A 14,857-nucleotide genomic window follows, 5' to 3' on the forward strand; every position below is an offset into this window, starting at 1 on the left:
TACCCATAGCAGTATATTTTTAGATACTCGAGTGATTTTTAATAAATACATATTAATAAAAGTTTGTGTTTTCTTCCTTGCAGCTTACACTTTAATTCCTTTGCTACGAGTATTATACTTTAGTGGTCAATTTATTATAATTTTCTAGATTTATGACTAAATTTCATATATATCGATAGCAGTATATTTTTAGATACTCGAGTGATTTTTAATAAATACATATTAATAGAAGCTTGTGTTCTCTTCCTTGTAGCTTGCACTTTAATTTCTTTGCTACGAGTATTATAGTCGTCGGTAGTTTAGAGTTGGTAACTTCTTCGAACAGAAAGGAACGCAGAAAGGTACGTGTTGTCTCTCGCGTTTATACAAACTGCGAACGTGCGTTTATTTTCGTTGCGGAAATATACTGCGTAATGTTTTACAATTTCGATGCTTCGTTGGAACAATAGGTCGGTATTGATCATATAGGTTACATTACAATATCAATCGGGACCTCTGAGCACTATTCTCAGGTTGATTGTACATAGTATTACGATATCAATCAAAGATCTACGCGCCGTTGTTATATTGATTGCACATTGTATCATGGCATCATAGCGGCAGTTGCAAACAATATATATTCATATTGATTATACGCGTGCATTCACGTCACAATGGCAATCGTACAGCGCCAAACAGCATTTTCGCGTTTATTGCAAAATAAACGTATTGCCGTACAGTTTCGTCGAGATCGATTGTAATCATATAGTATAATAAGGTATCAATCAGCATTCCAAACAACGTACGCGCGATATTGATTCCCGCTCCGCGTTGCGATTATTCAAGAAGCTTCTTAATGCTCGGCCAATATTTGTCAGTTTGTGGTTTTCTTCCGCGACGGGGGTGTTAAATTTCGTCGGGCAGACTTTAATTTAGGGCAATTAATATAATCCAGAAACAGGTAATTAAAATATATATACCGAGTAATTTGGCAACTTTCACTTCAAATTCTTAGCAATGCCAACGATGGTAATTCAACGATTTAAATAACTGGAACTTCAGTCACGCTACCACCGAAACTTCCACCGAGAATGAAAATCCCTCTCCAATTCGTAATTCAACACTTTAAATTCGGGACGAAAAGTAACAGCCGTCTGGAAAATTTTTACGAGAGACAATTGTTTGTCGCTTCGATTGAGGATATGATGATAAAATGCAGCGGGAGTTTCTCAAAGGATTGCATGATCGGGAAAAAAAAAAAAAAAAAAAAGATTAAACTTGTCAATGACAAGCGATCGGAAATTTATTTTTCTGATTGCTGATAATCGTTGCTGACGAGGGGGAATCCAATTTCACTCGCTCGACAACGAAAGAAATTCCATTTCAACCGCTCGTAATAATAATTTACGTCGCTTTGAATTCAACCGTCAAAGCGATAAATTTTCGCGCCGAATTTCAATTTCAATTATACAAATAAAAACAAGTTCGCGCAACGTTTAATCGAAAAAAAAAAACGACACGCTCGTCCTCCGTAGCTGTTGTACACGATCGAAATGCAATTTCTTTTCCATCGATAACAAAATGAATCTCCTTTGCTCGTGACTCGCAATCAGTCGAGCAACGCTCGACATCGATTCTCGTAATCATCGTCTGCACTTGAAAACATTTTTAATTGAAAAAAAAAAAAAAAAAGAAAAAGAAAAAGAAATAATTCCTTTCCTTTTCATTTTGCTGGTAACGGTGGCCGGTCGCCGTTTAAAAATATTATTCCATTTGGCAACTTCGTTTCGGGCGAAGCGTCGATTGGCGGCGAGGGACGCGGTGCGCGGCTATCTTATCGGATCCTAGGATCGTGTAGTGTTCATTTATCTTGCGCAGCCTCTCCGTCATCGAGGACGTTATCGTGGGATGGGTAATTTAACTAAACAAGCCGATTCCGGCAGCGGCGGCGCCGCCGCCGTAAACAGGCATCCGATTGGATGCCAATAAATTCGCCTAATGAATAAGTTCCATAAGTCATGCAACGACGCACGCTGAAATCGTTCGTTACCTCGTTTCCGGACTCGGCCCCGGTCCAGCCCTATAAACACCGGCTGGAAATAGCTGGACGACGATTTTGTCACCGAAGGATATTTATGCGAATCGCTGTTTGCCGCGGTGATTCGTTCCTCGTTAGCGTTCATCTAGATTCTAGAACGACGCTGTGAATCATGCTCCGTTGTTGCCCGACATTAACGCTACCAAAGTGGTGGGTTGTTTGTAATTTTATAAATTGTAGTTAGTTGTAATTTTTGGGCAATATTTAGTAACGTTTTACGGTTAGTTGTAATTTTGTTAGCAGTTATTCGTAATTTTATAAATTACAGTTATTTATAATTTTATAAATTACACTTAATTGTAATTTTAGTAACATTTAGTGATATTTCATAGTTAGTTGTAATTTCATTAGTAGTTGTTTATAATTTTTGTTAGACATTTCATAGATGTAAAAAACAGGGTATTTAAAGATTTAAATAATTCTTCGTAAAATGTATAAAAGCTTGTATACTCTATCTATTTACTTTTGTACTGTCTACTAACTTTTGTTATGCATATTTTTGAAGATTTGAAAATAATTTTTCGCAAATTATAAAAGCTTGTATATTCTCCATTGTATCATAAAGTTTCTTCACTTTTTTTTTTTTTTTTTTTCTCTAATGTCTCTGGATGGAAATTTTATGCTTTAATCGGTCGGTAGTTCTGGTGTTGAGCTTGGGCGCTGCCATTGTCGAAAATTATCTCCGTTTCCCTTTGTCCAGCTTCTTCACTTCTCTGCGAACGCGTATTATACAAGTTTTATACTTTAATTGACGGCAATTCTAACGTTAAATCTGAATTAACCTGAAATTGCCAGATTCTCACAGACGAGGAGACTTTCACGATGGCTTGAAGATTCGAAGAAAAGCGCGAAGCTTGGAAGAACCGCGCGGATCAATCCGTTCTTGAAAAACGACCGAAGAAAGGGAGAAAGAAGGCACAGAAGGTTGTACAGACAGAGAAATCGAGAAGAAAAGGAGAAAATCTCATGGCGAGAAGGGGATCTCCATACTCGCGAAGATTTCCAAACCTGCAGCTGCGCCGAGCTTAAAAACTCCGCGAACTTTCGTTAAAATCAACGTGTATCAGTCACTCTTGTTCCTTCTCTATCCAGAGGTACTTGAAGAAACAGAGAGGAAGAAAGAAAGAGAGAAAGAGAGACGTAGACAATGAAATTGAAGAAAAAGAACGAGAAAGACAGAGAGAGAGAGAGAGAGAGAGAGAGAGAGAGATTGTAGGAGGTTGTAGTCTGAAAGCGGCGAGAGCTGCAGAAGCTCTCGGGGAAAGGAGGTCAACGACGTCCTTAAGGATTTCGACGAACTCGAACGAACGGGTCCAGGAGAGTCAGGGAATGCCATCGTTGTGCGCCACGTTATCCCGTGAAGTATGGCAGCCAGGCGGGGGGTGATGGTCGGAGACATCCAGCAAGGAAAAAGGAACAGGAGTGGTTCTCCCTGGGTCCGGGGTGGAAAAGCATCCTTCGACGGACCACGAGTACCTGGTCTCCCGCGGGATCTGACGCTGACCGAGAGAGAGAAAGAGAGAAAGATGGAGGGAGGCAGAAATGGGAAGAGAAAAGGCGAGGCCACCGGCTAAAGCGATACGGGAGTTGTCGGTCAGAAGCTGAATGAGAATGAACCCAACGTGAGTGTTGGGATTTCTTCGACGAACCGTCACTTCGTGGATACTTCGCTAGGATGTTCCAGGGAATTCCGCGATGCGGCGTCTATCGTTGAAAATCGCTCTGCCATGGAATAAGCCGCGGCAACGTGGAAAAAAAGAATAGAGCGAAAGAAACTGCCTCTGTTTCGCATCTGAAATTTCTTTCATTTTTCGGTTCTACGGATCGATCCTTCTTTAATTCTTCGCTCTTGGTTCCTCGAGGTCGAATTAACCTCTTTCGCTGGGAATGACGCACGTCGAGAATTCATTGTCCCAAATTGCAGTGTTTTCTCAGTTATACAATTATATCTAAACGTAACCCAAATGTAAAGTATATTTTAATGGTACAGATGAGCGAAGAAACTGAAACGCCGAAAGGCCAGCTGAAATTACACCAAATGCACAACTAGTTCCGTCGACATAATACAGTTCGTAATTTTTCCCAATTTTCGATCGTTCGTTCGTGATTTTTATCGGCGAGCCACGATAGGAAAATTTCGAAAGAGAGAAAGATCGACTGACGGATCCCCGAGTCACGCGAAACAACCACAATCCCGCGCGGGAGAACTGACCCGCGGGGGGGGGGGGGCAGCTTTCCGATAAGAAAGGCAACACATCGTTAGCGTCGAATGCAAATGCTGGTCTAGTCTGCGCGGATTGGAAAAGGAATCCGGCGTGCACGTCGTCTGATTGAAGCGAGAGCTAGCTAGCCACGGATGTTGCTGGAAGGAGAACGAAGGATGAAAGCGGCGGCTCTGGCGGACAGACAGAGCCCGATAGAGCCGCTGCAGATAGCAGCGGGGAAATACCGCGATGGAAATGAAGATAGCGGCGGGCAAAGAAGAAGGGCAAAAGCGAGCGAGCCAGCCAGCGGATCCCGCGGGATCTGACGCTGACCGAAAGCCAGAGATAGAGGAGAGGAGAGAGGAAAGAAAGGCTAAAGCGACGTTGCGGGGCAACCAAAGAGGGGGCAGCGGGTGGAACAACGTCTTCTGGTTTCCGCTGTCGTTCCTAATTTGCCGGATTAAATCCCGGCGTAACCTAGCTAACGTTCGCAACCCTGGTGAAAACGTGGCCTCCGGATCTTTTCCATTGGATGCCGAGGAAACGATGGACGACGAGGAAAGAGCAAATCGAAAGAAATCCCAGTTTCGGTCAAATTTCATCACATTGACCCTCCGGCTTTCTTTAGTTTCTTGGCATTTTTTAGAATTTTACGTCGTTGCAATTCTTTCGCCAATAACGTATGATAGTGAACCTTTGGATAATTAGTTGACAGTCAATAATTTCAGAGAAGCGTCTTCGAAGACAAGGAAGTCGAAGTTTGAAAAGAAGGCCAAATGTGCGACAGTTGCTCTGCTGAAATTAAACCGTTTCTTCCGACAGAGATTAGATGCTGTTGTAACGCAATTAAAATTCCCCATGGAAACCATCCTCGAGGATGGTTTCCATGGGGAAATTCGAATTCTAGAACACCCTTGAACGTTGTCGTGTGGCGATCTTCAACGTTTGCTGGATAGCATATCACGCAAAAAGCGTGCAACTTTGAATCTTTGTATTTGCACGTCAAGTTTATTCAACCCAGTTGAGCGCTTCCGTTTCATCGAGCTGTTGTTCCATGAACTTTCGCTCGAAGCCACAACGTGCTCGTCATCCCGTCACACAGTTCTTCTTCCCTCTCTGCTTTATCCGCTTTCGGAGCTCGAATGATATTTCTTGATCCATTGATTTTTCACATCTTTCGTTGAACTTTGAATTTCGCAAAGTTGAACGACTTATTTCCAGCATTTGTTCGAACGAAAGGTACCTGAAGGCAACTATTCAGCTCTTTGAATCCACCTAGAAACACTCGAATCTAGGAACTTCTCAATTCGAAAATTTATCGAAAAAAATCGACCATCAGCTTTTTGTATCCATCTGGAAACACTCGGATCTAGGAATCTCTCAGTTCGAAGATTTTTCAAAAAAAAAAACTAACCATCAACTCTTTGAATCCATCTGAAAACACTCGAATCTAGGAACTTCTCAATTCGAAAATTTATCGAAAAAATAACCGACCATCAGCTTTTTGTATCCATCTGGAAACACTCGGATCTAGGAATCTCTCAGTTCGAAGATTTTTCAAAAAAAAAAAACTAACCATCAACCCTTTGAATCCATCTGAAAACACTCGAATCTAGGAACTTCTCAATTCGAAAATTTATCGAAAAAAAAATCGACCATCAGCTTTTTGTATCCATCTGAAAACACTTGGATCTAGGAACTTGTCAATTCGAAAATTTATCAAAAAAATAATCGACCGTCAGCCTTTTGTATCCATCTGGAAAACACTTGGATATAAGAATCTCTCAGTCCGGAAATTTTTCAAAAGAAAAAAAGAAAAAAAATCGTGAAACAATAGACTCGAGAGAGACACGGACTGATGACTGGTCCTGCGAAAGGGTTGAATAATTCGCCGGTATGAACTGGATTCCGTTGCCAACTCCGCCCCGAAATTTTACCAGGAGGGTCGGCGCGTCCCGTTAAAAGCGATATCCCCTAAGTATAGGAGGGAACTTTCTCCTTTGATACTGTCGGGTCGATGCTTTCGCGGCCGGCGAACGTTCCGCGGGCGTTCGCGAGCCGAACTTTTCTCAGCCAGGTTCGAAACGAAGTTCAAGATGAAACCACTCGTAGTGATACACTCGGGGGCTAATCCAAATAATCGGCCGTGCATGCGGCACGCTCGTTCGTGGAATATCGATTAGGGCAGCGACACCCTCCACTCTCTAGGCTTCCACTTCGATTCTTTCGATCGTCGATTTGAACGACTGGGGTCTGCGGCTGCCGGACAGGATCCGTTTGATTCTCTCGCTTCCCTGTTGCATAATCGCGAACCGATTGTCCAAACTTTATTCGAGCCACTTTCTTCTTTTTTCGTCTCGAGATTTCTGCTATTCGTATCTCAGTGTCGCGGTGGATCGATCGCTTTTTAACAGCTGTCAAAGTTACTGAAGCGAAAATTGAACATGCTAACATCGGAAAGTGATTAAAATGACTAATTTGTAATTTTAAATAGTCGAGTGATTTTCGATAAAACACATTAACGCACGTTTGTACTCTTTATCGTATCATTAACAACTCTTTTATTGTATTTTGGCTTGCAACTTGCATTTTAATTTCTTTGCTACGAATGTTATACTTCAGTTGTTCGTAGTTCTAATGCTGAGGAACGAAAATTACTATAATATTAATAATAATAATGTAATGATATATTAATAATATAATTAATATAATATTAATATTTATAATATCATTATTATTAACATTATATTAATTTTTTTGTACTTTGTCGTATCATTAACAACTCTTTTATTGTATTTTGACTTGCAACTTGCATTTTAATTTCTTTGCTACGAATGTTATACTTCAGTTGTTCGTAGTTCTAATGCTGAGGAACGAAAATTACTATAATATTAATAATAATAATGTAATGATATATTAATAATATAATTAATATAATATTAATATTTATAATATCATTATTATTAACATTATATTAATTTTTTTGTACTTTGTCGTATCATTAACAACTCTTTTATTGTATTTTGACTTGCAACTTGCATTTTAATTTCTTTGCTACGAATGTTATACTTCAGTCGTTCGTAATAATAATATAATATATTAATATATTAGTAATATATTAATAATATAATTAATATAATATTAATATTTAAAATGTTATTATTATTAATATTATATTAATTTTTGTTCCTCAGCATTAGAACTACGAACGACTGAAGTATAATGTTCGGTGGTTCTAATGTTAAGAAACGAAAGGTTAACACGTTTCTTGAGAAACTCGGTTAGCAAAAATTGTTGTGCGACTAAACTACGAAACCAGCGAGCGTGAAGGAATCGATGAAATATCTTCAATCGTACGTGTTGGTCCAACATAGTTGGTCCAGGACCCTCCAGCAAAATTAGAGACAAATTAGGCACGAAGAGAGAGAGAGAGAGAGAGAGAGAGAGAGAGAGAACGTTGGACTGTTTTCAGGTACGTGTGCATCCCAATTGGCGATGGCTGGTTCATAGCTTCTCTCTCATGGTAATCGCAGATAGCTACGGGTTAAGTAGCACGCCCATAGAGCGGCGTACTCGAGACCGGGGACCTCCATTAGCCGCGATAGAGAGGCTGTGTTAAGAGTGTTAATGCGACTCTCGGGGCTCGTCGCTTCGCTGCCTCTAGTTAGGGTCGATTTCGGACGCAAACTGTTCCAGCGATTAGCCAACGCGAATTTTCTACCTCCTTAACAGACATCCTCCGTCTCGTTCTCCACCCGTTCTCCTCGCAACATCGTGTTTCGTTCAACGCAAATTCAATCTTCCCGCGATCCCCCCCCCCCCCGGCGATTTTCGATTTAACTCGCCTCCACTAGAAAGGGGATCGTTAATTTCAATTTACACCGGCGAAGAAGAAAACAGAGAAAGAGAGAGAGAGAGAGAGAGAGAGAGAGAGAGAGAGAGAGAGAGGAAGCGAGTTTTATTTCTACGATTTGAATTCATCATCGTGATAAATTCGAGAGGGATCGAAGGCCAAACAAAACTGCGAGTCGCCGCGAAGAAACGAAGAAAAATCCGCACTAGAACGGATCGAGTCAGATCCCCTCTCGAAAGTCGACGTTAAGAGAAAGCACGCCGCGCGACGACATTAAACTCCCCCCCGGGTTGGAAAGATTAAACACTCCACGTCAAACACACAATCCCGCCGATCGAATCGGATGGAAATTCCACCGCGGTGTCCGCGGTTTAAGGAGAAATGAATCTCCTCCGTCATAGATCGATCTGTGCTACTACCACTGCTCCTGCAGTGGTTCGTGATAGCCGGAACAAATGGCTCTTTTTCTCCACCTTGATCCCTTGGCTAGGTGCTGCCACTTTGAAAATTGTGTATCTACGTTGTTGGAAACTACGCGATGACAATTGCAACCTCGTCGAAGTACGTGCAACGGTGAAATTGAATTTGATCATATTGGAATTGACTAGTTTCCTCTGTTGGGGAGTAATCGATAATTTTATCGTTTCACTTTTAACAGCGAGGAAATATTTGGAAACGATGTGAAAAGAACCAGCCTCAAAGTGAAAAAGTTCTAAAACACACAGATATGTTCCATTAAATTTTCTAATTCTTCTAAAATTTCATTCATAGTCGCAAAATTGAAATTACCCTCCTCATCGCGACAAGTGTAAACCCTTTAAATCGCTTGTATCGCTGTTTACATCCATCGTCGCGGTAAATTCGAAACGATTCAGGTATCGCGAATGTCACGTGACTTTGAGAATGAATTTCTTTTTTTCAAAAAAAAAACGGTGATACCACTCGTTCGATCGAGGGACAAAGACCCCTTTTAAGATCGGAAGTTTGCAGGAGATGGACATTTTCGCGGAATCTCGGCTGTCGACTTTGGCCTGCAGCCCTCGCAACCGGATCCCTCTGACATAATTAAATATTACACGAGTCCCTGTTAGTGCCGCTCCGCCGGCCTTCCGCTCAGCAGATTAATATTTCACGAACGGCGGGAGGAACGGTGGCGGCCATGTCGCGAGAAAAACACTTGGCAAAAATGGCGGCGCACGGCCCCCCTCTCGGCTTGGAAATTCCACCTGACGCGCGCTTCTTCTCCCTGTTCAATAAAGATGAGCGAATTCGTTCGCACGCGTGGCCTCTCGGTGGCATCGCGGTGAACAGCGAGTGAGAAAGAACGAGGGAGAGGATATTTAACGCAGCTAAAGAGGAGCAAAACCGAGACGCGGGCCCTACGCTTCGGAAGTTCGTAAGACGTTCTCAAGTTGCTACTCGGCGTGCTATATTGGCTAATTTATAGCGTTTCCGGAGCACCAGCCGGCTATAACCGGAGTTGTTCGTCGGGCAGCTAGAAAACTGTGTTACCGAGTTGCTGCTTTAGTTCTTCCTTTTTCTTTTTTTCTTTTTTTTTTCTTTTTCTTCAATGTTCACTCGACAGACAAATCGTTGGGAATTCGCGAGACGAGTGGCTGACGATGGAAATTTCTTCTCCTCCGTTGAAATTAAACTGGGGTCTTCGAAACACGCGAACCAAAAATTGGCTAAATACTTGGGGATGCGTTTCGCCAATTTCACTTGAAATTCTTTCGACGTGATCGAACGAAAGGACAGTGTAGACCCGGTGTAGACTCTGTTTGAAAATAATTCTCGTCCCGGCACGAGGAAAAGTCGTGATTAACGACGCGCCATACACGACGAATTCGTGCATTTCACAGGCAGCTCAAGCCCGCTGTACGGTTCCGGTTCCGTGGACAGAGAAAAATCGTTGGCCATTCGAGAAAAATAGTATCGTCGTTCGTTGTGATTACATCGAGCGTTTGCAGGAAAATGCAAATTTCACTCGTAAGAAACTCCGGCTTTTCGGCTATTTTGTTCTCCCTTTGGTCAATCTGACAGCGAGGCTAACCTCCCGAAAGAGGAGGATTGCAGATTTCCCAAGAATTTCTCACAACCACTCGAGTATTGTTATTATTATTCTGAAAAACTATACCCTACAAATGGATTCTACGTTTCGTAGTTTTTGAATTTTCCACAATTTACTCCGGCGTTTGAGTTTGAAACGAAAACCGTTTTCGAAATGAAAAGTTTGAAAAAAAAAACTGTGTCCGACTATTGCTCAAAGCTTTCGCTGGAAACGCTAATGACCGGAGGAAATTACCGAATCGTTGTACATGAGGGTGAAACGGACGCGAGAAACCCGGTGCACGGTGGAAAAGAGTAAGCCCCGTTAATAGGATTACACCGTGTCGAGCGACAGATTTCGACTAGATATTCAACTGGCCGGCAGCTTCAATATTTGACAATTCGAATTAACGTTCCTACGACTCGCCGCCTATATCGATTCCGGAGCCCTCCCACCCACCATGGTGTTCCGTATAATCCGCGTACAGAGGCTGCTGAAAAATCCGTCGAACGTTTGTCACAGTGCGCTCTAACGGGTGTGTTACTTACAACCGCACCCGTGTGTCACGATGCAAATTATCACGATGTGAAATGATAAGAAATGTCGCGTTTGCAATTGCATTTGAACTGGAAAAACTCCAATCGATGAAAATTTCAGCCTCGCCTTTGAAATTGCAGACGAAAAGCCGAGACCTACTACGACCTGTACCGAGCTGCAACCAATCGGACTGGCATTCCTTCCGGCAGCCAGCTTCTTATCTCCGCGCCAGTATCCTGGTTATCCGTGTTTGTATCGTACACCGGTGGAAGTGGCCCATAGATCTTGGCTGCCTCTCCCGCGAGATTCGCCCTCTTACGTGGCCTTTTCTTCGCCGTAAATCTCACGGCTCGCTTTCAGCCTGGATTGCCTCGGCCGGACGCGGAACCACCGTCGTCTAATTAGCTTTCTGTCCAATTAAGGCAACCCTAAACGATTCCTGGCGTGGCAAGGAAATCGGCCCGACGCCATCCGGCAACCGGGGTCTCTTCGTTTCGAAGTATCAAAGCGTTATTTATACCTTTGTATAAAAAACGGTTCTATCGGTCGGTCTGTGACACAGTTGGCGGTTAAAATTAGAGAGGTTGCCTCCAGTGGACGGAAGTTGAAATATCGCGTACTGATTTTCAATCTCCGAGCGAATTAAGACTGTAAGATTTCTTTTTCTGTCTTCAAATTTCTATTTCTTCGCCAGAATGAATCGTCGCTTGAACTCGTCGCTTTTTTCAACCTGATTCTTTCTCGATTCTCCTTTTCCGATCGATTGGAGCATGACACGAAAGAGAGAGAGAGAGAGAGAGAAAGAGAGCGAGAGGGATCGCGTTAATAAATAAAATTTCGAAATTTTACGCTTCCTTACGGTAGCTTAATTTGCAAACAGGCTTAATGGAAATATTTCAAATTTATGGCCGCTGAATAAAATATGAACGAGACGATCGGGAATATACTCCGTGAATAATTTCGCGATTTTCTTAGGCAGACGAAGTGCTTGATCGTCAGATTCAATTTATCATGGCTTATCATATTTCTATAAGAAAAAAAAAAATTATCTTTTGATAAATGACATCTGTTAAAAAAAAAAAAAAAAAAAAACAAAAAAAGAAAGAGGAACGTGTCTCTCAAAGTGTCCACGTTGTATATACATCATCTGTGACATTCCCACTTTGAAATTTCATAATGTCGTTGTAATTATCAAAATATTTCATCATTCCACCGTGCTTATCCCCCCGCTCCCCTCCCCCTCTTGGTTGAATCTTCGCGTTACTTCGCCGTCACCTTTTGAAACGCGACTTATCATCCCTGCATCAGTATTCATCCCTTTGATCATCCGTTGAACCTAAAGATAGCCTTCGCTCGCTCAGCAAGTAAAATCCGGGTTCAAAATAGCGAGGAATCTTGACTCGGGCCAGCCAACTCGGATTCGAAAGTTCCTACGCCGGCTTGACTCGACGTTCTGCCTTCCAAACGATTTCAGATCTCAAATTTCCATCGAGGGCAGGAGGGGGACAGCCCAAAATTTTCTCGGTAATTCTGATAAATTTCCAATATATTCTGACTCACTCTTTCTTCGGCCCCAGCTCAGAGACCAGAATCGAATGAACTCTGATGAAGCTATGGAAAATTATCTAAAAATTCCAACAAACCGCCAGAACACACACACACACACGCACGTATAGACAATCGCTGAACTACGTGTCCCAACTGAAAGAACGAAGAGACGGGTTGGGTTATGATACTCTATCTGGCTGGCACGTAAGGCAAAATGAAAAATCGAATTCTCGATTAGACGGAGCCCGCTGGTGAGGTGGCATCGTGCTACGTCCCTGCCGTGCCACTTCACTCATCGTTCACATTTCCTACCCTGAATCCTTCTTATTCGCGGCATTATCATAATGCCATCGGCCGCTACGTGACAGGAAAGACGTATTATCGTGGCTCGCTCGCTAGTTTGCCAGATCTCTCTCGCCGAGCTTATCGAACGTTCGAAAACGAACGCGAATTAGCGAACGTTCTCACACACGCGAAGGTTAGTCGCGACGGTTTCACTTTTTCCGTCTCGTGTCGAAACAAACATATTGGATCGTTTCTCTCCGACTTGAGCAAAAGGATCTCCGCGCAAGTGGTAAAAGTGAAAAATATGGCAGACAACAACAAGAGCTGTTTATGGCGCGATGGCACACTAATTCCGAGAATGGTTTCTACCCGCGGCGTAACGCGAGAGGTTTTGTATCATTTACACACGACCGAGGAGACTCTTCGGGCAACCGTAACGCCCGCTGTCGGGAACTTTGTTTCAAACGTGTTGGTGTGTGCACGCGGGCGCTCGCTTTGCGTGCCACGCTCGCTGTCAAATGAATTGCTACAACTTTGAAAACCTGTTCCACTCGCTGTGTTTCCATTTTCAGTGGCCCTGAATCCTCGAGACACACGCTTTTCTGTGTAAAGTAACATCGTCCAACGGAGTGACGCAGAGTGTGTCTTAATCACCAACTTGAATCCTCGGAAGCAAGCACCTTCGAGACACCACGAAAACATCTATATCCTTTTTTTTTTTTTTTTTTTTGTACAATGGTGTTCGCCTCGTGTCTTCTTTCGTCTAGACTCTATAACCGTGTGAAATTTAAAACGAAAAGTTCGGCTCGTCGACGTGCAACGTCCTACTGGATGGCGTGATTAACTATTGGTTGGTTAATCGAGTCCTCTTCCCGGATTCATCAGAGCAGTTTCTGCTCGAAAACTCCTTTATCCTACCAAACCGGCGGCGATTCCCCAGATCCAGCCCTAATTTTCAAGTAACCAAAACTTCAGCTTCGTTGAATGCCACTTCGTTAACACGCTGGCACCACTACCACGGCGATCTGTGTACTTCTAACGCGGCTCTCGCCTACCATCAACATATCCAACTTCTCTGCGGGAATAACATCGTTTATCGAATACATACTGGGTGGCCATTAAATACAGAAAGGACAAGTGAAAGAAAAACGGAACGAACCGTTCTTCTTTTATTTACAATAAAACGTGCCGGCCGACGCAAGCCTTCGGAGTCGAAACCCAATCTATATCCAAGTATATCGATTCTTTATAATATTTAACAAACACTCCGGCAACTTCAAAAATTGCTCGCGACTCTGAAAGTATTAATTTCTCGCTAAAACCTGCTGCCTCCGTTCACCATCAGCCACGCGCACTTCCAATAAACTTCGAAACCCATCTACCAGCCGGCCGTAAACTTCGTAATCCTTCCTCAACCACCCAGTACATATTATCAACGTTACGTTAAGTCACGGCGAACAGCGGGCGTAGACGTGCAGTGGCAGGCTTACATCGGTAGTTGCAAGAATTTTCAAAGAGTTTCCTCTCCGGGCAACGTCTAAACGCGTTGAATTCCTGTCGGCGAGGCTCCCACAGGAACGAGAACGGAAGCGGATGGTTGGCAGGACGCCAGACGACACCTCCGACTTCTTTCTCGCCCTTATACTCGCCTCTATCCGCGCGCACACACACACACACACACACACATACACACATACACTCGCACACCAAGCTGATACTAACAGGCGGACGGTTTCTCTCTAGCCAACAGAGGCCAAGTAATAATCCTAACTCGCGGGTTAGCCAGGCTTAATTAGAACAGGGGTTAGTGGCTGGTTGGTTATAGTCGCGTCTCCGCTGTTCGATACCGGCCATCTCGCTTCATTTCGCACCCTTCCAACCGGTGGAAGAACCAGTGCTGTCTTGATAAAGGACGACCAGTCAACTGATACCCCACCGGGACAGCATCATTGCGTCAAACTTATTGTTCCAACACGCTGCACAACGCTGCCGGATGATGGACACGGTTTCAGGCAGAGGTGGCCGACTGGCGGCTCTCTCCTCTCCCACCACTTTCGCGATCGCTCTATCCCCTCCACTACGTCCAGCTCTCGCCATTGCCACAATACTCGCGTCTAAATTGTTTCCTTTACCGCGGCTGCTAAAGGCTGAAGGATAGTAGTATTGCGCAGTGATATTTATACATCGTTCCCTGGTGTTTTCTTCGTTCTTTCTTTTATTACAACAGAATTAGTTTAAATCGTGTATTCTGAACGTAATGTTTCGCGGCGTAGCTGCCATTTTGCTACGATAATTTATGGTCC

The sequence above is a fragment of the Frieseomelitta varia genome, unplaced genomic scaffold (assembly GCF_011392965.1).
Source record: "Frieseomelitta varia isolate USP_RPSP 00005682 unplaced genomic scaffold, Fvar_1.2 scaffold_965, whole genome shotgun sequence".
Lineage (NCBI taxonomy): Eukaryota > Metazoa > Arthropoda > Insecta > Hymenoptera > Apidae > Frieseomelitta > Frieseomelitta varia.